The sequence below is a fragment of the Notamacropus eugenii genome, chromosome 1 (genome assembly GCF_028372415.1).
Source record: "Notamacropus eugenii isolate mMacEug1 chromosome 1, mMacEug1.pri_v2, whole genome shotgun sequence".
NCBI lineage: Eukaryota > Metazoa > Chordata > Mammalia > Diprotodontia > Macropodidae > Notamacropus > Notamacropus eugenii.
In genome coordinates, this window is record NC_092872.1 from 155721570 (window position 1) to 155733909 (window position 12340).

Sequence of the window (12340 nt, forward strand, 5' to 3'; positions counted from 1 at the left end):
AAAAAATATTTCCAGGGTTTCTGGGATTCAAAATTTTTAATGCCATTCTAACCATAGAGCAACCAGTAAGCAGATTTCAGGATATTGCAGGAAACAATAATTTTCCTTTCTGAAGAGACTATTCTATACTGTAGTTCTTGGTATGTTTAGTCTTTCTAAGGTGAGTAACAGAAAATCTGACAAGTAAAAGTAGACTCCCTACTCCTTATGGATTAAAAATCTGGAATAATGAGATCAGTTTAGGTCCTCATTACCTCTAGACTGCAACGTACCAATTGTCTACTAACTGGTCTTCTTATCCTTAGCCTATCTTCCTTCCAATCAAGCCCATCCCAAAATGCCCAAATATTATTACTAATGTATGACCCCAAAGGTGTGATCCTTCTCAAAATCTTCTACCAACTCCCCTTTGCCTTTGGAATAAAGCATTTACTCATTTTGTCTTTCAAGGCCTTCTGTAGTCTGGTTCAAATCAGTCTTTCTAGCATTATCTCATTTTATATTCTACATTCAGACCAAACTGGGTTACTCATAGAATCACGGAATCACAGAATTTTAGAGATGACCTCATTGGTCATTTGTTCCCACCCATATAGGAAAAGGGATACCCTCTACCTCATCCCCCACCAAAAGTGTCATATAGCCTCTGCTTGAAAAATCTCCACTTAAGGGACACACTAGTACCTCCTTGGAAGAGCTTTGATGGTTAGCTGAGTCTTCCAGATGACAAGCCCAAATGTTCCTCTTTGTACCTTTCAACCTTTACTCCTGGTTCTCAACTCTGGAGACAAACAGTACAAATTGAACACTTCTTCCTTATTATCTCTCAAGTACTTGAAGCCTCTTTTATTCCCCTTCGGTCTTCTCTTCTCAAGAATTAGCACCCTTCAAGTGATCTTCTTGTGGTCTAGCAACACTCCTCACTGTTCTGGTTATCCTTCACTAAACACTAATAACTGTCCAGCACATCAATATTCTTGAACTGCAGCACCTAGAACTAAACACAACACTTGGCATCTGGTTTGATTAGGGTGGAGTGTGGTAGGACTATTATCTCCTTTTCCTAGGAAGTTATGCTTCTTTTAACATGGTCCAAGATCACAGTTGGTTTTATAGTTTTTTGATCACACTGCTAACTCCTTGAGATCGCAGTCCATAAAATCCTCTAATTTTTTTTCAAACTTTTATGTAACAGTGTCTCCTCTATCTTATCTGTATAAAGGTGATTTAAAGGGGGAAAGTATAAGATTTAAATTTAGAAGTGTCAAATTGTGTATTATTTAATTTTTCACATATTCTAGATGGTATTATTTCCATTTACCTGATTGTCACATGAAGTATTAGCTATCCCTCCTAGCTGTGTTTCCCCTGCAATTTTGATAAGCAAGAGATCTGTCTTTATCTAAGTCATTGATAAAAATATTGAATATCTCAGGGTCAACTACAGATCCCTAGGGCAGAGACCCTCTACCATCAAATATGTTGGTGACATCAAACTGTTAACAACAATTTTTTGAGTCTAGTCATTCAACTAGTTCATTTTTGTCTCCTGTTCTTGTTCATACCTTTCCTGCCTTTGACTTTGTTAACAGTATCTTCCATACCAAGAATGCCATCCCTCCAACTGCATCCCATCATCTGCTGAGGTTTCTCCCTTTCTTCAAGTCCTGGATCTGATTCCAATTTCTCCTCCAATCCTCCTTTGACCCTTCCCCCTCCATCTTCATACCCACTTGAAAGTGATCGCTGCTTGCTCAGATTTCTCTTAGCACTTTGCCTGTACCTTTTCTCTGCACTTATCACACTCTAATATCATACTTACCTCTTTACATATCTTTCCCCTAATTATACTGTAAATTACTCTAGAGCATTCGGTGTCAAATCTTTCTTTGTATCCTTAATGCTTAACACAAGAGCCATAATTAGGAAGTCTTGCACACAGGGCAGATCCATTTGAGTAATGGCAGAGGCATGGAAAGGTTGGAAAGGATTTGTAAACCAAGCACCAGTCAGGTCTACTTTCTGGTAGAGGGTATCATGATGTGAATCCAAGTATTATGCTTCTTATTTCTCTAATTAAGTGAGAACAACTGTTGTTACTAATAGTGTGTATACCACATTTCCAGTCTGTAGGAAGTCTATGAATCAATTTCTCCACTGGGTAAGAAAGATGCACTTATTTTACTGGTCTGGGTTTTCCTCTGTGCTCTTCTCACCTTCAATTCAACATATTTTGCCCAAGGCACAAGAATAGAGGGTGTACATATCAGAGGAGAGGAATTCTAGAGATACAACTGGCAGGAAAATGGTATGGGGTAGTCATACTACATAGTACAGGCCACTGTGAACTATAAGATCCTGAGAGTTACTATGGGAAATAAGTATCCTCAACCCCATATGTTAGTGAATGCCGTAGCCCTATTCACTTAGTCCTAGTACTTTGCCTTGTACATAGTAGGTATTTAATACATATTTGGTAACTTGAACTGTGGATTTCAAAATGTTTGAGTAAGGGCAGCAAAGATGATGATATTCTTTGGACATTTCTCAGAATTTGTCCCTCTCACTATTTGTCCATGTCACAGAGAAAATCTGGAAATACCCTTCCATTTCTTGTACCAAATCCATAGGTCAGCATCAATATTAAATCTATTCTCAGTGAATTAATTCAATCCCTGAGATAACCAAAGATGTTATAATAAGTTGGTCTTACTTATACAGGGGTCCCATGAATCAAGGGGCTCCAGAGTCACCACATATTAGCATGCTGTAATGGAAGGAACTCTGGACTTCAGAAACCTGACTTTGCCCTGAGCAGTTGTAGGCCTCAGTTTCCATCTAAGATGAGGGAGTTTGAAGAGATAATCTTTAAAGTTTTCTTCCATCTCTGAGATTATATGATATAAATTGTTCCCCTAGCTGTTATTCTCCTTTATTTCGATCTTTAGGGTTCTTTCTTTAGTGCTATTCAGTCTTGTAGAGATGAAAGGAGGCCATGTGGCTTCTTTATTACTTTCTCTGACCAAAAAAACTTCTATAGGAGGCAAAAACCATAATGTTCCATTCATTCAAATAGTCTGGCTCACGAGAATCTAAACTTTCCATAAAGAATGATAATTATGATAGCATCTAGATGATTTCTGGTTTTTCCAAATGCTTTCAACCAACTCAAGCAAATCACATTTTGGAGCCTTAAAAGAGCTACCAGAGCAAGGAGAAGTTCATTTAGAATTCCTCTTCCCTACTCCCACTGCATCCTGAACCACTGGATTCATTTCATCTCTGTCACCTCTAAAATCTTCTCATGGTCTACCTATCCCAAAAGATTCTCCCATTGAGTCTAGCTATACCAGTTTCTCCTTATCTATCTAAAACCCTTCCCTCTCTCCTTACATTTCCCCAGTGGATCAGATTGGCCGAAAAATTCCCTCTGTCCCTAAGGGAGGTAATATGCTCATCCTTTGAACTACTGCCATAAACTAAACTCATTGGTGAATAAGCACAAACTCAATTAGTCTACTATATCTAGCCAGTCCCATGATCATCAAATGAAACCATGTTTCACATCCTATCCAGTTATCCACACTAGCCATCTTGATATCTTCTCTGCTGCTTATATGTAGGCACCCTCTTCCCACCCCTTTCCATCTCTTGCACTGGAAAATAAATACTATCATACTTTTATTGTTGCTGGAAAGGCCAGTCAATTTGGTGCATTATGGGTCAATCTACCATCCCTTTGATTCCATAGACAGTTCTTTCCCTATCAGTCTCATATAAGTATTGTGCCCCCAAATTAGAATGTAAGCTTCTTGAAAGTAGAGACTGTCTTACTTGTGCATTTGTATCCCCAGTTCCCCAGGCACAGTACTTGGCACTAATAAGTGCTTAATAAGTACGCTTTCTTTCATTCATTTATTTCTTCCTTGTCACAAAACTTAGTACTTGTTTTTACATTATTTTCCATTATTAATTACTTCCCTCAAGACAGATCATAACAAGGTAAGCTCTCACATGGCGGTCAAAAGAAACAGTATGAGGACACTCTCAAATTATCTCTAAAGAACTTTAATATTGACTGTGAGACAATGGAAATGCTGGCACAGGATGGGCCAGCATGGCCAAAGAAGGTGCTGTACTTGATAAGCAAAGCAAATAGCAGAAGCACAAAGGAAATGTGAGCTGCACAAATCCAGAGCCACTTCCCCTCTCAATGTTCTACTGAATCACTTGTGCCTGTACTTTGACAGTACTTTCTGAACTGATCAACCACAGTCAAATTCACCATACCCTGACTTCAGTGTTGTGTCACTGGTCTTTGAAAATGAAGAACAAACAACAAGCTCCTTAAGAGTTATCTTAGATTTCTTTTACATTCCTCATACTATACTTAGCACAGTAATATATATATATATATATATACTCAATAAATGTTGATGAATGGTATTTCTTACAATATGTAACACAATACAGTACAATTAATGTCTTTAGAAGGTGCTTAATAAGTCATTATTAAATGAATATTGAATTCTGTAAAAATCTTTCCTAAATGTACCAACATTATTTCTTTATAGAGGTAGGGTGGGGGGTGGGGGATTATGGATGTATTGTATGTATTATCAGACATGGTAGATGTGTTGGTTAGTTTTACTAAAATACTTCCCTTCCCTCACTTTTTTATATTGTTGTATGGATGGCTCTTGGGGGAGAGGAAAGTCATATATATTTGTAGATAAAGGCAATGTAAGGATAAAATATCCAATAATCTTTGTTAAAAGAGAGCATACTATTGTGCAGAGTTAGCTGTAAGAATAAAAATCTCTAAATAAAAAGAAAAGAAAGTCTGTTCTAGTTCTAAATGTCGAAGATTACATGATTCAGTGAAATGAAATGTAGCCCACTTAACCACGTTACCCGTAGGAAATCTCTGAGGCTAAATATATGGAATAAATGGTTCATTATTTAATATACATACGATTTCTTTGGGCTCTTGTCTTAAGGCTATGTTGGCCATCTGGATAGATGATAGAATAGAGAGATAGATAGATAGATAGATAGATAGATAGATAGATAGATAGATAGATAGATAGATAGATGTTCATCCTTTGTTTTTGACATCACAGTGTGTTATCTTTACTTGTGTGTAAATTGGATTTAGGTGAGGCAGAGTTGCACAAAGTTATCAAGCCTCACTCTCTCTTCCAGAGTCGTTGAAGTCCAGTGGTAGGACAAAAGCCAAGATGATGCAGTGGTCCGGGATGTAGTGAATGATGTTGGCACTTTTAATGTCTGACCAAGCTCTAACACCTCTACTATATCTGCTTTAGCTGCCTTTATGGCAGTTGGAACAAACTGTTCTCATCTGCAAATTCACAAGGGAAATCTTCACATACATGAGGTATACATTTCCCTAACTCACCGATGGGTTGGGAACCTGTTGATTACCCTCAACCTGGTTTAGTCTGTGGAAGGATTTTATTGAGGTGTAACTGCTGCACGTACTCGGTTTCTTGGAGCAAGAGATGAGAGTTGGGTAATAGGTGAATACCTATGGTAGATGAGCAGCCCTGAAAAGGGTTCAGCAAGCCCTCACACCAGATGTCCTAATCCTCTCTGAATATCCCATACACCCCAGGTAGATAGATACTGACATATAGACAGACAGATAAAACTTCTACTTTGCAAAGCGCTGAGATACAAATATTGATAAGATAGTCCCTGCCCTCAAGGAGCTCATGTTCTAATGTATTGGTTCTCAATATTTTTTTTTTTTTGGTCTTAGAACCCCTTTGGAACTTTAAAAATTATTAAGCACTCTTAAAGAACTTTTATTTATATAAGTTATATCTATAAACATTCACAATATTAGAAATTTAAAACATCTTATTTTTGACCTCATTATAAAGGACTCCCTAAAAAGGACTCAGGGATTTCCAGTGGGTCCAAAGATCATAATTTGAGAACCATTGTTCTGGTGGATCATGAATATTTCAAAGTGCTTCACTTTTAGATTTTCTTCCCCCTGTCACTGTCAGAACAGTATAGTGGAATAAATATCCACTTGGACATTTTATCCAAAATGTTGGATATTTCACATTTAGGAGACATGGATTACTTTTCTCCTTCTTTTCTGTCACTGGTTCTTTGACATTGGACAATTCCCTTCAACTATATGGGTCTTAGCAGCATCATAGGGAGTCCTAATCTATCAGGAAGAATTTCCCTCTCCAAACAAAATTTCATTGCAGAGAGAGGTCTGTTCTCTCGGTACCAGAACTGGATGTGGCTTATTTACTTAGTCTTACCCAGTGCAAAGAATATGAAGCAATGAACAAAACATAGAACATAGGCCTTGTAAGCACTCAGACTTTGGATAAAAAGCTCCTTCAATGGCCACCCGTAATCTTCCAGCACAGGTGCTATGTTTAGACATCTCACCAAAATGCTACAGGAAAAATTCTGTTGGAATTAGGGCATGGGGTGTGATAAAACTATTTAAAATCTTTAAGGATCTTAATAAAATGAATGCCCTTTAAAATGTACGACACAATGATTGTTTTCTATAAGAGATTAATAGGAAGTTGCTAAGGGAACAGTAGTATTATTTATAAATTTTCAATAACAACCCTAAACCTTGGAATACAAAAATTTAAGGGAAGAGAACCATTTCACAGAGAAAAACAATAGAAGGACCTCTGCCTATGCCCAACTAGCTCTGAGTTTTTCTTTGGCTGGTTGTGTAAAAATTTCTTTACATCTATTAAAATCTGACTTGCAAGCGTCCTGGTGTCTTGTGTTTACTGCAAGCAAGAGGCTTACCAGAACCTCACTGGCAGCAACTGGGACTAGTTAAGGGTGGAGGGGGCCATCAACAGATTGGCCACAGGATGCTCATGTTTCATTTAGCATTGTAGACTTTCAACTGGAAGAAACCTACAAGTTTATCTAGTCTGAACCTTTCACTTTACAAATGAGGAAACTGAGACCCAGAGAGGTAAGTGATTTCCAAGGCCACACAGGTAAGAAGTGGCTCAATTTTTCAGAGTAAACCCCAAGGACTATCTAATGTAAGTTGTAGAGGAGCTATGATTTGGGATGGGTGCAGTGTCCACAACCATCAAAATGACAATCTTTAGATATTAATATTTCAAATATGTCAAGGCTCTGCGATTTTGTGAACCACAAACACCAGTAGAATGATTTGGGTTTTTGTTCAGTTGAATTGTTCTACAGATTAAAAAAAAAGTTTGAGGACCACTTGCCTAAAGTAATGCAATGACCTTCTTCCTCCTTATAACTTTTCATCATTGAGGATGTATAATGATTCCTTCAATAAATGTCATTTTTGATCATACAAGTCTTCTTTAAGATTATTTAATGAAGTCAAACTCTTTTTTGCATCATGGACTTCTTTGGCAGTCTAATGAAGCATATGAAGTCTTAAGAGCAATGTTTTTAAATGCATGAAATAATGTGTTGGAATACAAAGGAAACCAAGATTCAATTAAAATTTAAATGGAATTATATCCCAGGCTCATTGATCTCCTGATTTCTTTCCACAGTTCATGGGGTCCGTGGACATCAAGAAACCTCGAGTTAATGGTTCCTCCTCATCTGGCATATTAAAGTGTAAACTATAACTTTGTGGTCTTTCTTACATGGCCTAAGCTCACAGAAATCATGAAATTGGTACTACAAAATATGCTAAGAATCACTGGTCATCCACAATGGTGGGCTCCATGCTGTAAAAACACTGATTTTTTTTTTTAAAGGCACTAATTGTAAAAAGTAATATGATCAATTACTTTGCTAGTTTAAAAATCACCAAAATGTCAAAGATGTATTATTACTATTTTTAAAAGAAGTTCCACATTAAATCAGTATTTATATCTGTATTATCACTCTTTATTGCTGGAGCATCTGAAAAACAAAGCTACAATCACAACACTTTCTTTTTAAATCTTATTTTTCAAAAATGGAAAATAAGATATTTTCCCCTGAAACTTTTTGAAGAAACAGTATTTGAATATAGGTCTTTGCTCTTTGCATATATTTCTACAAGCTGGTATAAAAATAAAAGACTAAATATGTATCCTGCTGACAGTCTGGTGGGGCTTTTCCACACACAAGCATCCAATAAATATGTGTTTGGATTTCTTACTGGAAGGTGTTCATTTTTTTCTAGGAAAGTGTGTTATATGCTACTAAAGTAACATCAGAGGGAAGAAAATCTGAAAAGTGAATATTTCTTCTATATAATACAAAATGTGATTATTATTGCCATACTTAAAATATTTTTTTACTCTCAAAGTGCTACATATTAGACTTGGCTCCATTTAAATGCCTAATAGTTTTTGATATCTAAAAGTTCCATTTTTTGTAAGTTCCATGTCATCTCTTCCAAATTACTTTTGACCTTAGAAGTAATTTCTTCCTCTCAGGTGCTAATGCTAATACCAATCTATTACCATGTAATTTCAATGATAGTCAGTTATTCTGAAAACTTTGGGGAAGGCAAGAAAAATGAAGTTAGTTATTGATGTGAATATCTATCAGTTTTTAAACAGCATTTTAAAATATGCTTCAAAATATTAAGATATTTTGAGTACATTCTGTACTTATTGGAAAATATTTGTTTTTTCTAGTTGTTTTCAGATAATATGAATATTTTGTTTATCCAGTCTTCCCTGTATATTTTCCATATACTAAATATTTCAGGGCAAAAACCTCAAGAATTTGCTCATCAATTGCTGTTTTTAGAGTTCATTGTTCCTTTTAAAATCACTTCTAGGAGAGTAATATCATTGGCCTGAATGAGACATTTTCCCAATGTTTTTATTCAGACAAACTAGGTTTTCAGTTGCAGGTAGTTCCAAATGTTTTCATTTGTTACTTATATATGCCCTTGGTTTAAAATTTAAAAAAAAAAAATAAGAATAGCACATTTAAAATTTCAGGTTCAATCCTGGTTTGAAATTCAATCCTGATTAGTTTAAGAACTTTTAGGTAGCTTGTCAGACAAGCTGGATTCATTTCTCTTGCCTTACATGCAAAAATAATCTCACAGGCTTTAAAAATGTATTCTTGTTTTCTCATGAGTTCAAGGTATCTAAAAAAGATCCAATCCAAATAAAACATATAACCTCTACTTTCTTCCATAGGAATCTTTTCCACATTAAACTAGCAAAAGAAGTAAATTTGAATTAAATTTTTCAGGGTAGGGTACTTCCATTTGTGTCTGTTGGAAAACTCCTATGTACATAAAGAATGTTCTAGAAATAGTATAATCTAAGAAGGGAAGGGTAGGGAAACAACTGTCCTTACAGAGCTTCTGATTCTAACCTTTCTAATTCTACAACCTAATTGCACAATCTAAAATCATATGCAATTTATGATATGATTTGGAAGAAAAGGGAAATATATCTAGTCTAGTTTATGTTTGGGTAAAATTAGATTTTACATTAGGGTTGAATATAATGATAGAATAAAAAAATAATGGTACAGAATTTTGTTCCATTAATGATATTGTTAATTCATGGCCTGGATAGATCATACTATATATCTAATGACCTTAATGAGTTTCAAGTAACTTACAGTGCTGTGAGAATAAAATGAGATTGTATTTATGTATCTATGTATGTATTTTCATACTGTACATATTTACTTTAAAAGTTGTGAAATACTACACAAAGGCATGATGCTATGATTATCATTATTAAAAAGCAGTTTGTGTTATCATTTTTATAAATAGGGAGATTGAGAATCCCCCCCACGCAAAGGACATTATGGAGCCTTAAATGACAGCAAAACTCTATTAGCATATATTGTACTAATCTAGAATCTCTAACAATTAAAAATGGGCAGTAGTGAAATTTTCTCTGATAAATGTTAAACTATTTATCTAAACAAATTATTTTAATACTGTAAATAAATATTTACTCTATTTAAGACAACACACTCTTTTCAAGCACTGCAAAGTAAGCTTTGTAAATTAGGATAGGTCATTTAACCACTCCAGACCTCCATTTTCTCATGATTAAAATTCAAGTTTAGACTCTAAGATTACTGCTACTTCCAAATGTTTGTAATTGGAAACTTTAGGAGCATCCATTTATGTACAAACAACTGACATGCTTATTATAAATTATTCTTAACCCAGCTATTATAAAGCAGTACCTCTATTTTACAACATTTTGTTAACCTAATTGGAGTTATTTTTATGTTTTAACAAGACTTTTTTTAAAAAAAAATTTTTAAATGTTTTATTAAAATCTAAGCATTGAATATCAATAAAATCTAAGCTTGTTTAGCAAGCTTTTACATTTAAATTAATTTTAATGCAGAGAGTACAATAATAACTGCTCAGTCTTTCCCTTTCAGTTTTTATCCATATCCTTTGACTAGACATGTCCCTTCACTTTTTCCCTTTCCGCCTTTCTCACTTATGTGACCATAGTTACATTGCACTTCATTTTTCCAGTTCAGCTTCTTTGTATTGTTCTAGATCTGAACATTTTATAATATTTGTCATTCTTAAGTAAATTTTAATATTTCATTATATTCACATACCACAACTTGCTTATAACTTGGGGACATTTATTGTTTTTTTTCCAGTAAAATTATTTCTTTTAAGTAAATGACCTTTACTGGTTAATCTGAATTTTGGGAGTTTTCTTTTTGCTATATTAAATTATCCTGATCTAGGCAAGACCAATGATAGAAATACAAATGTTTCTTTTAGTTTCACCAAACCCTATAAATATATACCAAAATTTAAACAGTCTACCCTCAGGACTATTGAAACAAATTAAATCCTCAACTTCAACTTACCCTGGGTAGGTGGGAGAATGGTTACAATGTATGTAAGAGGTCGCAAGACATCCTATTTTGTGCTGCAGACATTCTTTGTTAGTGTAACAAGTATTTTTTCAATGCCTAATATGTGTCCAACTCTGTATTGGATACAAAGAAGTTATTTTAAAAAAGGGGGGTAGAGGAGCAGAAAGAGGGGGAGCTTCTTATGTAGTTGGGAAGATAAGACATAGGTATTGGAAACAATCAGATAACAATACAATACAGTATAAAACTAAGTGATAAATTACATTCTAAAGATGATGCTTTAGACAAGACTTTCTTCTATCACAACAGAAGCTATTATCAACAGAAACAGCAATAGACAAGATAAAACAAATACAATAAACTTTTTTAAAAAATCTCCCACATAGACTATTAATTTTTCTCTCTTATTTTTATTACCCCTTTTAAATTCTAGAGAAAGAAATTTGGTTGAAGGCTATAATACACCCAATGCAAATACCAACATTTTGATAGTTGGAGAAACTTTCTATCTTTATTCTTGAAGTAATATATTTCTCCTAGAATTATATCCCATCATAAAGATTTCCCACTTCCCATGTTCCCTCCTCTTCATGGGCTGGTACTCCAATGACAAAAAAGAATGTGTTGTACTATCATCTACTCCACACTGGCCTGGCTATAATTATTTTCTTTATCTTTCCCTTGGCTGTGTCATCCCTGGAAACTTTTTCATTGATTCTCATTTGCTTCTGTAGCAATAGGCACTTGGAGAAATTTATTCTTTTCACTTGTTCTTGTGGGAGGAAAATCCTTGTTCTCTCCCCTTTCCTATCAGGGTCAGGAAGAAAAATTCAATTATGGTTCCAATCACTGGTAATATAGAGCATCTGATTACTGTAGTGGTCAAATGAACCTTTTTTATATATCTTTCTCCCCCACTCCCCCAAAATTCTGACCTATCTTTGCCACCAGCTCAAAAAAGAAAAGGACATTTTAAATGGAGCAAAAGCTTCATAACTTTTTCCAAACCTCAAACATTTCAGCATTCTGAAATAATTTTTGCTTCTAAAATGAGTTACCTCTCTCCTCAACCTACAGCTGTATTAGTTACAACACACCCCATCTGCAGGGCTTTCCATAAGCAAAATATATCTCCTACTTCTTCAAATTTTTCTGACTTTTCCATTTGCTCCCAATATACTTTCATGGCTAGTTTCCTTTATCATTCAGCAAATGATCTAATAACTTCATTCTTACTAAAGTGTTAAGGACTTAAAGAGTGAGAGAGAGAGAGAGAGAGAGAGAGAGAGAGAGAGAGAGAGAGAGAGAGAGAGAGAGAGAGAGAGAGAATGAATTAAATGTGATGGATCATTCCTAATTTTGTTTCAGGTATTAGTAGAAGATATATTTTGGGATTGGAAGCTATCCCTGAAATGGTAGATTTGGGGCTGAGATGTACCTTAGAGGTTTAGATTAATGCCTTCTATGGATCAGGAAACTATGGCCCTGAAATGTTAAGGGA